The sequence below is a fragment of the Salvelinus alpinus genome, chromosome 28 (assembly GCF_045679555.1).
Source record: "Salvelinus alpinus chromosome 28, SLU_Salpinus.1, whole genome shotgun sequence".
Classification (NCBI taxonomy): Eukaryota; Metazoa; Chordata; class Actinopteri; order Salmoniformes; family Salmonidae; genus Salvelinus; species Salvelinus alpinus.
In genome coordinates this window covers 17,710,744-17,722,852 of record NC_092113.1, presented here as the reverse complement: position 1 = coordinate 17,722,852, position 12,109 = coordinate 17,710,744, and the positions used below count along the sequence as shown (strand labels likewise).

The following is a 12,109-nucleotide window of genomic DNA, read 5'->3' as shown; positions in this document are numbered from 1 at the left end:
ATTTTAACATTTGAACTGGGATCGATGCATATTGGTGAATCGTTACATCCCTAATAATTACTAAGGCTTTCAAATCTGGATTCTGTCAAGTTGTATAGGTAGCAAGGCTGCAGGTATAAGCCATTTGATGAAATGGCCTAACGATCTGTCCATTCAATTAGGTTGTAGTGCCTTCTTTACTTTCCTTTGTGCCATAGTTTGAGCAGTGGTGTCATCTCCAAAGCGTGTGTAAGTGGGACAGTGGGAGTGAACTGTATGTGTGTGTTTTGTAAGAATAGAATAGAATGGTTTGATTGCTTCCTTTGTCTAAGCCCCTCAATTATGAATCGTAATCCACAAAGATTGAGAAGGAGATCCAACAGCTGTTCATTGCAAACCGGATAAAAGGTACTTGTCGTGACCTGCCACTAAAGCCCGAACAACCCTGGAACTTGGCGGCTCCTTCGTTCCTCTTATTCCTTCTCCCTCCTAGCTGATGAAAGGAAAGAGATGAGAGAAAGTGAGTCGGATGCCGTCAACGTGTCAACAGGTATATTCATGTTAGGTTCTCTCCTCTATTGCTCTGTTGCAAACCAGCGTCTAGTTATTTTACAGTTGCTACTGTGTTTTGAGAAAATATTTACAGTACATAAAGTGCATATATTGTAAATAACTGAGAAATGGTTGACAGCACATGGATGTTTTGTCTTTAAAAACAAGGGAAACCAAGTCAGGATTAAAATGGGCTAAAAAAACAAAGAAAATGCTACCATAAGCTATAGCGATGGGATATAGAGTAACACTATTTGAAAGGGGTACAGAATTTAACCTTTATTTAACTAGGAAAGTCAGTTAACTTCTTATGGGCAGGTGGGACGGTAGCGTCCCACCTGGCCAACATCCGGTGAAATTGCAGAGCGCGAAATTCAAACTACAGAATTACAAATATTTAACCTTCATAAAATCACAAGTGTAATACATCAAAATAAAGCTTAACTTCTTGTTAATCCAGCCGCTGTGTCAGATTTCAAAAAGGCTTTACGGCAAAAGTACACCAGCGCCCCGCATACAAAAGCATGAAAAACATATTTCAACCAGGCAGGTGCACCACGAAAGTCAGAAATAGCGATATTATAAATGCCTTTGATCTTCCTCTGTTGGCACTCCAAAAGGTCCCAGATACATCACAAATGGTTTTTTTGTTCGATAATGTCCTTCTTTATATCCATAAAAACTCAGTTTAGCTGGCACGCTTCAGTCAATAATCCACCCAGTTTCCCACCATCAAAATGCATACAAAATTAATCCCAAACGTTACTAATAAACTTTTCCAAACAAGTCAAACAACGTTTATAATCAAATTAGGTACCCTAATACATAAATAAACAATACAATTTCAGACGGAGAGTCGTTATTGTCTTTACCGGAGAAAAATACCAAAGAACGCGCTCTCTTCCACGCGCTTGGAAACACTACACACAAAATGGGAGCCACCTAGAAAAACTAAAATGTATGGCTAATTTTTCCAAAAACCAGCATGAAACTCTTTCTAAAGACTGTTGACATCTAGTGGAAGCCCTAGGAACTGCAATCTGGGAGGATTTTGCCTTATACTAAAAGTGACAGCCATTGAAAACAGTGGTAAACTGAAAATATATTTTGGGGGATGGTTTGTCCTTGGGGTTTTGCCTGCCATATCAGTTCTGTTATACTCACAGACATCATTTTAACAGTTTTAGAAACTTTAGAGTGTTTTCTATCAGAATCTACCAATTCTATGCATATCCTAGCTTCTGGGCCTGAGTAACAGGCAGTTTACTTTGGGCCTGATTTTCATCCGGACGTGAAAATACTGCCCCCTACCCAAGAGAGGTTAAGAACAAATTCTTATTTACAATGATGGCCTACCCCGGCCAAACCCTCCCCTAATCCAGACAACACTGGGCCAATTGTGCGCCACCCTATGGGACTCCCGATCACGGCCGGTTGTGATACAGCCCAGGATCGAACCAGGGTCTGTAGTGATGTCTCTAGCATTGAGATGCAGTGCCTTAGACCTACGCGCCACTCGGGAGCTGAAAGTCATTCATAAAACTATCATGCCTGTTTTTAAAAAGGTGTTATGAAAAAGGTGTTAGTACAGTGTTACCGGATGTACTATATTAGCTTCTGGTATTTGTTGGGGGAATCATTCCCTTATCTCTTTCTCAGCACTGTGGTGGAAAGAGCTGAGGTGTGAAGTGGACTGCCAGTAGACCCCGAAAAGGGAGAAAGCAGAGTTTGAGTGTCACTCTCCATGTCCCAGTTCTTGCAGCAAACTGATTTAGCTGTTGAATGGCCCTTTCATTGTCACTCTCAAGCGCTGCCAAGTGATGAGTTCCATGTAGGGGAGCTGTGAAAAACCATTATAATTGTTTTGTAAAATGTAATTCCATTGGGGAATAGGATATAACAAAGTCCTATGTATATCCCGAAATGTTTTGTTAACGGTTACATCTCACTTTGATTATTTCCATATTTATTGTAAAGAAAGAAATCAACAAAAAGGGTAATGAGTGGTTAGTAGTCTGTCCAAAGTCTTAATTTCCCCCCTCAGGGACCAAGTTTTTGTTTGGTGGTTTAATTAAGTGTTGTAAATACAATACAATCCCTGCCCAACCAATCACATGCTTCAAAATTAAATTTAGCAACGGCTCTTCCCATGTCCTCACACAATCCACTAAACTCTTAACCCCTGACTGAATGAGCTCTTTCCCACTACAGAATGACACTTTTCACAATATGGCGGGACCAACAATGAGAACATTCACTCTAAAAACAACGGCAATGACAACGGCAATGTTGAAAGGTCAATTGAAAGCATGAGAGCTAAGTTTAGTACTTGAGCATAACAACAATAGCAGTAGCCATGTACTGTATTCTTCGTCTCTCATTCACTCAGCTCTTCAAATGACTACACTTGGCATGATTTAATTGCAAACACAGATTGACTGTGGACATGCCCAAAATCCCACAATCGATATTGTCATCAGCTGCAGGTCAATTCAAAAAACTGGAAGTGACACCAAAAGGGGAGTACACTAAGTAATTGGCTCACATAGACTTCCTCTGTGAGTACAATACAGTAATGTTATCTAACAACGCCCACGTGCAGCAGCGTCTCACTACAGTCAATGTTTTTGTTTGAACTTTTGAAAGGAGAAGTCTTTGAAATGTGAGAAGTTTCTAGCACGCTTCACCGTAACCTAACAAGTGTGTGTGCGTGTCTGTCTGTACAAACCCTGCCCTTTCATAATACTGGTAGTACAGGTTGGCTCTTGATGTCAGAGAGCTGCCAGGTGCTGTCTGTTAGTGTGGAATCAAGGCTGTGGTACCTGTTTAGATATTCACTCCTTTTGAGAGAGCACAAGGAGTACATGTTAGGTTTGGCAGATATTGACCTCAAAGGTAAGACCATGCCTCTTTCTGACCTTTGCCGGTTATGATAAATTGAGAGACTAGAACTCCTGTTAGTGCTGTTGGGAAATGCAGTGCTGTCCTGTAATGTATCCCTTTTCAGCAAGGCTCAATGGAAGTGTTACTCAAGGAACTTACTTTTTTCAGAAATATGAAGGAAAAAGGTATCCTTGGAAACTAAGTTAACATCCAGTGGTGTGATCTGAGGCACCATCTTTATAACATTTACAACAGTTAATTATTTTATTTGCATAGTTTTTGTTGACTGCATAAATTGATAAAGAGATGGCTAAAGGGATTAGTGCTTTGACCACATAACCATAGATCAAATGATAAGAGAGTCATCATTAATTTTACTTACAACAGTTATATATGCTAAGATAGCAGAATCTCACTGGGATGTGATTAACATTTGCAATCAGTGGAAGGGTCGTTTCACCAATTCAGTGCCCTTTTGAGAAGTGACTTTGTCCGATTTTAATTAATTAATTATTTTTTTAGATATCCCATCTCAAGAGATTAAATCAAAAATGACTATACTAAGTGCCTATTAAGTGCAGATTAAAGTAACAGGTTAGACTGCAACAGGGTTGATGATTTCTTCTTAAATCAGCAAAAAATCCCCTTGTGACAGGGAGAATGGAAACTTGTTGTGTGCAACAGGGAGTGGCAATTGAATGTAACCTGAAATGGAAAATGAAATTGTTAAAACATTTCTAGCCTGTCTATCTATTGGTAACAGGGTTGACGTGTTATACTCGACCAGCTCATTTTCCCACCACAAAATACCAGGAAATTGCCAAAAATAGTAAAACCATCTCATCTGCTTTTACTCTTTTGACTATAAGATGTTCAACCTTTCCTTTGAAAAAAATATTTTAAAAGGAATAGTTTCACCATATTAAAACAAGAGTTCAGTTCACATAACACGGTTGACCTTAATATGAGACAGATGTACAGTACCGGTCAAAATTTTGGACAATCCTACTCATTCAAGGGTTTTTCAAATTTTTTTGCTATTTTCTACATTGACAAATATTAGTGAAGACATCAAAACTATGAAATAACCATATTTGCCATTCTCTCAACCAGCTTCATGAGGTAGTCACCTGGAATGCATTTCAATTAATAAGTGTGCCTTGTTAATTTGTGGAATTTCTTTCCTTCATAATGCATTTTAGCCAAACAGTTGTTGTGACAAGGTAGGGGCGGTATACAGAAGTAGCCCTATTTGGTAAAAGACCAAGTCCATATTGTGGCAATAATAGCTCAAATAAGCAAAGAGAAATGACATCCATCATAACTTTAAGACATGGTCAGTCAATCCGGAAAATGTCTAGAACTTTGAATTTTTCTTGAAGTGCAGTCGCAAAAACCATTAAGCGCTATGATGAAACTGGCTCTCATAAGGACCGCCACAGGAAAGGAAGACCCAGAGTTACCTCTCCTGCAGAGGATAAATTCATTAGAGTTACCAGCCTCAGAAATCAGCATTTAACTGCACCTCAGATTGCAGCCCAAATAAATGCTTCACAGAGTTCAAGTAACAGACACATCTCAACATCAACTGTTCAGAGGAAACTGCGTGAATCAGGCCTTCATGGTCAAATTGCTGCAAAGAAAGCACTACTAAAGAACACCAATAAGAAGACGAGACTTGGTTGGGCCAAGAAACACGAACAATGGATATTAGACCGGTGTAAATATGTCCTTTGGTCTGAGTCCAAATTTGAGATTTTTTTTATTTTGTATTATTATTTTACCCCTTCTCCCCAATTTCGTGGTATCCAATTGGTAGTAGTTACTGTCTTGTCTCATCGCTGTAACTCCCGTACGGACTCGGTAGAGCCGATGGTCGAGAGTCATGCATCCTCCGAAACACAACCCAACCAAGCCGCACTGCTTCTTGACACAATGCACATCCAACCCAGAAGCCAGCTGCACCAATGTGTCCTAGGAACCTGGTCAGCGTGCACTGCGCCCGGCCCATCACAGGAGTCGCTAGTGCGCGATGAGACAAGGATATCCCTGCCGGCCAAACCCTCCCTAACCCGGACGACGCTGGGCCAATTATGCATCGCCCCATGGACCTCCCGGTCGCGGCCGGCTGCGGCAGAGCCTGGGCTCAAACCCAGAGTCTCTGGTGGCACAGCTAGCACTGTGATGCAGTGCCTTAGACCACTGCGCCACCCGGGAGGCCTACATTTGAGATGTTTGATTCCAACCGCTGTGTCTTTGTGAGATGCAGAGTAGGTGAAAGGATGATCTCCGCATGTGTGGTTCCCACCGTGAAGCATGGAGGAGGTGTGATGGTGTGGGGCTGCTTTGCTGGTGACACTGTCAGTGATTTATTTAGAATTCAAGGCGGACTTAATCAGCATGGCTACCACAGCATTCTGCAGCGATACGCCATCCCATCTGGTTTGCGCTTAGTGAGATTATCGTTTGTTTTTCAACAGAACAATGACCCAAAACACACCTCCAGGCTGTGTAAGGGCTAGTTGACCAAGAAGGAGAGTGGTGGCGTGCTGCATCAGATGACCTGGCCTCCACAATCACCCAACCTCAATCCAATTGAGATGGTTTGGGATGAGTTGGACCGCAGAAGGAAGGAAAAGCAGCCAACGGGTGCTCAGAATATGTGGGAACTCCTTCAAGACTGTTGGAAAAGCATTCCAGGTGAAGATGGTTGGGAGAATGCCAAGAGTGTGAATAGCTGTCATCACGCCAAAGGGTGGCTACTTAGAAGAATTTGTTTAATACTTTTTTGGTTACTACATGATTCCATATGTGTTATTTCATAGTTTTCATGTCTTCACTATTACTCTACAATGTAGAAAATAGTAAAAATATAGAAAAACCCTTGAATGAGTAGGTGTTTCCAAACTTTTGAATGGTACTGTATATTATTTAGTATATGTAAAGACAAGATTAAATAAAGAATAGTCTGATGAGTGACAATATTTGTAACGGCAGTCTAAGTCGTCCTCCTCATCGGACGAGGAGAGGCGAGAAGGATTGGAGGACCAATTTGCAGAGTGGTAAGTTTCCATGAATTTAATAAACACGAAAACAATACACGATACAAATTAACTAACCGTAACAGTCCCGTGTGGCACAAACACTGACACAGGAAACAAACACCCACAAAACACACGTGAAACCCCGGCTGCCTAAGTATGATTCTCAATCAGGGACAACGATTGACAGCTGCCTCTGATTGAGAATCATACCAGGCCGAACACAAAAAACCCAACATAGAAAACACACATAGACAACCCACCCCAACTCATGCCCTGACCATACTAAATACATACAAAATAAGGGAAATCAGGTCAGGAACATGACAATATTAGCCTTGTGAATTATATATTGTCATTAGTGAATGATGCCCAGCATAAGAAACAATGTCTTTTTGTGCGTTTTTTTCTAATCATAATCACGCACCTCATGTAGCCTAGCCCATAAGCCAATATGTTTTAATAAGGTTTGTATCACAACTAAAGTAGCCAAATAAATTCTTAAAATTAAGCACATGAATCTGCTTTACAAGGGGTGTAGTGCCTAACTGGCATATAAGCAGTGCGTAAAAATAAAGAAAAACACTTGAATGGGTAGATGTGTCCAAACTTTTGACTGGTACTTTCAGTCAGTTGTCCTGATTAACCCTCCCAGCTACACGACATCCCTTCAAATTCAGCCACACCCGTTGCTGACAGATGTATAAAAAAATTGAGCACACAGCCATGCAATCTACATAGACAAACATTGGCAGTAGAATGGCCTGTACTGACGAGCTCAGTGACTTTCAACTTGGCACTTCCATAGGGTGCCACCTTTCCAACAAGTCAGTTTGTCATATTTCTGCCCTGCTAGAGCTGCCTCGGTCAACGGTAAGTGCTGTTATTGTGAAGTGAAAACGTCTAGGCACAACAAGCTCACAGAATGGGACCGGTGAGTGCTGAAGTGTGCAGCACATAAAAATGGTCTTCCCTCGGTTGCAATTGTCACTACGGTGTTTCAAACTGCCTCTGGAAGCAACGTCAGCACAATAACTGTTTGTCAGGAGCTTTCTGAAATGGGTTTCCATGGCCGAGCAGCCGCACAAGAGTAAGATCACCATGCGCAATGCCAAGCGTCGGTTGGAGTGGTTTAAAGCTCGCCTCCATTTCGACTCTGGAGCAGTGGAAACGTGTTCTCTGGAGTGATGAGTCACACTTCACCATCTGGCAGTCCAAACGGACTAATCTGGGTTTGGCGGATGCCAGGAGAACGCTACCTGCGCAAATGCTTAGTGCCAACTGTAAAGTTGGGTGGAGGAGGAATAATGGTCTAGGGTTGTTTTTTTCATGGTTCAGGCTTAGTTCCAGTGAAGGGAAATCTTAACTCTACAGCATACAATGACATTCTAGATGAATCTGTTCTTCCAACTTTGTGGCAACAGTTTGGGGAAGGTCCTTTCCTGTTTCAGCATGACAATGCCCCCATGCACAAAGCGAGGTTCATACAGAAATGGTTTGTCAACATTGGTGTGGGAGATCTTGACTGGCCTGCACAGATCTCAGACCTCAACCCTAGGCCTAATCGCCCAACATCAGTGCCGACCTCACTAATGCTCTTGTGGCTGAATGGAAGCAAGTCCCGCAGCAATGTTCCAACATCTAGTGGAAAGCCTTCCCAGAAGAGTGGAGCAGGTGTCCACATACTTTTGGTCATGTAGTGTATGTTTTTTTATTTTACCGTTGGTATTTCTAAACACCCAGTATACAGTATACCGCCCAAGCCTAGCTGATATTGTGTAACAGACAGCTCACAAAAAGGCCCATTATGTGTTGATGATACAAGTAGCCTATTGTGTCTAAGTTTTTAGACATGTAAAACCTTGCAGTGAGTGCAGTGTATGTCCTTCTCTAACAACAGTATCCACCCCTCAAGCCAGTGCAGTACACAACTACAAAAGATGAGGCTTGATGAAAGCAGATGTCATCCACCGCTCCACTCTCTTCAATGGAGCTAAGACCCATTGCATTATAATCATTAAAATAGGGTGGGTGTAAATGGGTGTCATCATGCACATGTTTAGTGAAGGGAGGCATGGGGTGGTAGTGCAGGGTGAGGAGGGGTATGGACAGAGAGGCATGCCTGTACTTCCTCTCCCCCCATTCTTTAATGCTCTGTGAATAGCCCTGTGGCCGTGGCTTTGTCCAAGTCATTGTCGGTCGGCTTAGAGAGCCTCTTTGCCAAGTGAGAGGCTTTGCCGACATATGTCACTTCAGTGAATCTCCCATAGCTCCTTTAGCTGCTTGAGTGGAGGGGCGGACGAGAGGCGTTCACTGGGAGAAAAATAAGCAACGTGAAGGGTGAGCTGGAATGCTCACTGTCTGTTCCTGTCCGGTGTGACTGAACTTGCACAGCACAGATGTCTGAGGCATTTAAATGGACTTTCAGTGCAGGTGATTTGCTCACAGCCTATAGGCATCCACAGTTGAAAAATTCCAGTGAGTATACTCTATTTTCCATGCCCTTTACTGTATGTTGTTGCTCTTTTTTTTCCAATGGATTGATGATTAATATTATGTTTGGAATTTCAAGTCAGTAAGTAATGAGGTACAATACAATGTGTGTTTTGAGTTGCTGTGGTAAAGGGATTAGCAGTGTGGTGGGCCCACACTCATTCCTCGGCCGACTATTGGTCATGTAAACACAATCCCTGGGGATTGGAGGGTTTAATATCCTGACGTGGTCTGGTAATAGATCCCTCTGCTTCCAAACAAATGTTGGGAGCATGTTACCTGTTTATATCCCAAAGCCTTGCGTTTCTTCAATACTGCAAGAATGGACTTCATCACATTAATGAATGAATTGAAGTTTTATTTCATCCAACTTTGGCTATTTGAGTCAATGTAAACTGGGAGGTTGTTGCATGATCTTCCATGCACATACTGTACCCCGAGGAAGCCCAATCATTTTCATAATCCAAAAGGTTATTTATGTATACGAAACAGAGGCTTTGTTTAGCTTGAATGAGTTACATCCTTGGTAAGGTCAGGCATGATGTTGATTCTTTGTTGTCAGGATAAACAAAATCTGGATAAAGGGTCAAATGCTGTTACTTTAAGCAAGGTTGCCGGCATTTTATGGACTGTTTTACATATATATTTTTTCTACAATGAAAAAACGAATTAATCACAAGATTTCAGTATATACAGAAATATTATATAGAGTCTTTTTTTTGTGTGTTTTTTTGTTGAAATATATGTGGTTCATCGTGTGATGCTGTGACTGTTTTACCATACCGTAGTTGCTTTACCATGGATTAGGTTTATTTCTGTCACAAAAAGGCAACCAACTATTCAATTCCAACTGAAATTCAATTCACAAATTGAAAACTAAACTTCACTGAGAATATTGGGCAATTTCCAATGTGTTACTTGACTCTCAATTCCATTGTTGATTTGGACTAATCCTAGCCCTGGTGTACAGTAATTGCCAAATTAACCTGCATTAACCCATATTACTAACTAGGACCAACCGGCAACGTTACACTCCATTGTGGGAGGTTGGCCGGAGATACATCATTGGTTACGAGACTCCCGCTCTCGTGACTGAGTGATTAGTTTGTAGAGTGAGCACTTTGGCAATGCCACTGTACCCACAGGCTGAAACCCACAATACCCACCGGCTTACTACTATATACAAACTTAAGTCTACCCACTCTAGCAATCATTCATAGCAGCATCTTATATTACGTGCCAATAAGGTTTACTGTAAGCATGCCATTTGATGCTGCCATCCCAGTTTTACAATCAAATCAAAGTTTATTTGTCACGTACACTTACCAACAGTGCAAAAAAGGTATTAGGTGAACAATAGGTAAGTAAAGAAATAAAAACAACAGTAAAAAAGACGGTGAAAAATAACAGTAGCGAGGCTATAACAGTCGCGAGGCTATATACAGGCACCGGTTAGTCAGGCTGATTGAGGTATTATGTACATGTAAGATATGGTTAAAGTGACTATGCATATATGATAAACAGAGAGTAGCAGTAGCGTAAAAGAGGGGTTGGTGGGTGGCGGGACACAATGCAGATAGCCCGGTTAGCCAATGTGCAGGAGCACTGGTTGGTCGGGCCAATTGAGGTAGTATGTACATGAATGTATAGTTAAAGTGACTATGCATATATGATAAACAGAGAGTAGCAGCAGCGTAAAAAGAGGGTTGGGGGGGCACACAATGCAAATAGTCCGGGTAGTCATTTGATGACCTGTTCAGGAGTCTTATGGCTTTGGGATAAAAACTGTTGAGAAGCCTTTTTGTCCTATACTTGGCACTCCGGTACAGCTTGCCATGCGGTAGTAGAGAGAACAGTCTATGACTGGGGTGGCTGGGGTCTTTGACAATTTTTAGGGCCTTCCTCTGACACCGCCTGGTGTAGAGGTCCTGGATGGCAGGCAGCTTTGCCCCAGTGATGTACTGGGCCGTATGCACTACCCTCTGTAGTGCCTTGCGGTCGGAGGCCGAGCAATTGCCGTACCAGGCAGTGATGCAACCAGTCAGGATGCTCTCGATATTGCAGCTGTAGAACCTTTTGAGGATCTGAGGACCCATGCCATATCTTTTTAGTTTCCTGAGGGGAAATAGGCTTTGTTGTGTCCTTTTTACGACTGTCTTGGTGTGTTTGGACCATTCTAGTTTGTTGGTGATGTGGACACCAAGGAACTTGAAGGTCTCAACCTGCTCCACTACAGCCATGTCAATGAGAATGGGGGCATGCTCGGTCCTCCTTTTCCTGTAGTCCACAATCATCTCCTTAGTCTTGGTTACATTGCGGGATAGGTTGTTATTCTGGCATCACCTGGCCAGGTCTGACTTCCTCCCTATAGGCTGTCTCATCGTTTTCGGTGATCAGGCCTACCACTGTTGTGTTGTCTGCAAACTTAATGATGGTGTGTGTGTTGGAGTCGTGCCTGGGGGTGAACAGGGAGTACATGAGGGTACTGAGCATGCACCCCTGAGAGGCTCCAGTGTTTAGGATCAGCGTGGCAGATGTGTTGCTACCTACCCTCACCACCTGGGGGCGGCCCGTCAGGAAGTCCAGGATCCAGTTGCAGAGGGAGGTGTTTAGTCCCAGGATCCTTAGCTTTGTGATGAGCTTTGAGGGTACTATGGTGTTGAACGCTGAGCTGTAGTCAATGAATAGCATTCTCACATAGGTGTTCCTTTTGTCCAGGTGGGAAAGGAGGACAGTGTGGAGTGCAATGGAGATTGCATCATCTGTGGATCTGTTTGGGCAGTATGAAAATTGGAGTGGGTCTAGGGTTTCTGGGATACTGGTGTTGATGTGAGCCATTACCAGCCTTTCAAAGCACTTCATGGCTACAGATGTGAGTGCTACGGGTCTGTTGTCATTTAGGCAGGTTGCCTTCAGGGACTATAGTGGTCTGCTTGAAACATGTTGGTATTACAGACTCAATCAGGGACATGTTGAAAATGTCAGTGAAGAGACCTGCCAGTTGGTCAGCACATACCCAGAGCACACGTCCTGGTAATCCGTCTGGCCCCGCAGCCTTGTGAATGTTGACTTGTTTTAAAGGTCTTACTTACGTCGGCTACGTAGAGCGTGATTACACATTTGTCCGGAACAGCTGATGCTCTCATGCAAGCCGCCTAACA

General features: G+C 42.6%; 1 protein-coding gene across 3 annotated transcripts in view; it reads left to right on the top strand.

Moving 5' to 3' along the window:
* Positions 1-12,109, top strand: part of chl1a (cell adhesion molecule L1-like a) — a 122,245-nt gene that overhangs the window by 32,882 nt on the left and 77,254 nt on the right. For 2 of the 3 annotated variants that reach the window (XM_071371921.1, XM_071371922.1), the window contains exon 1: positions 3,296-3,426. The exons of the other annotated variant lie outside the window; for it this stretch is intronic. The gene's annotated coding sequence lies outside the window, so the exon portion shown is untranslated. Of the gene's footprint in view, positions 1-3,295; positions 3,427-12,109 lie in introns of those variants that run through there. 3 annotated transcript variants of the gene reach the window in all.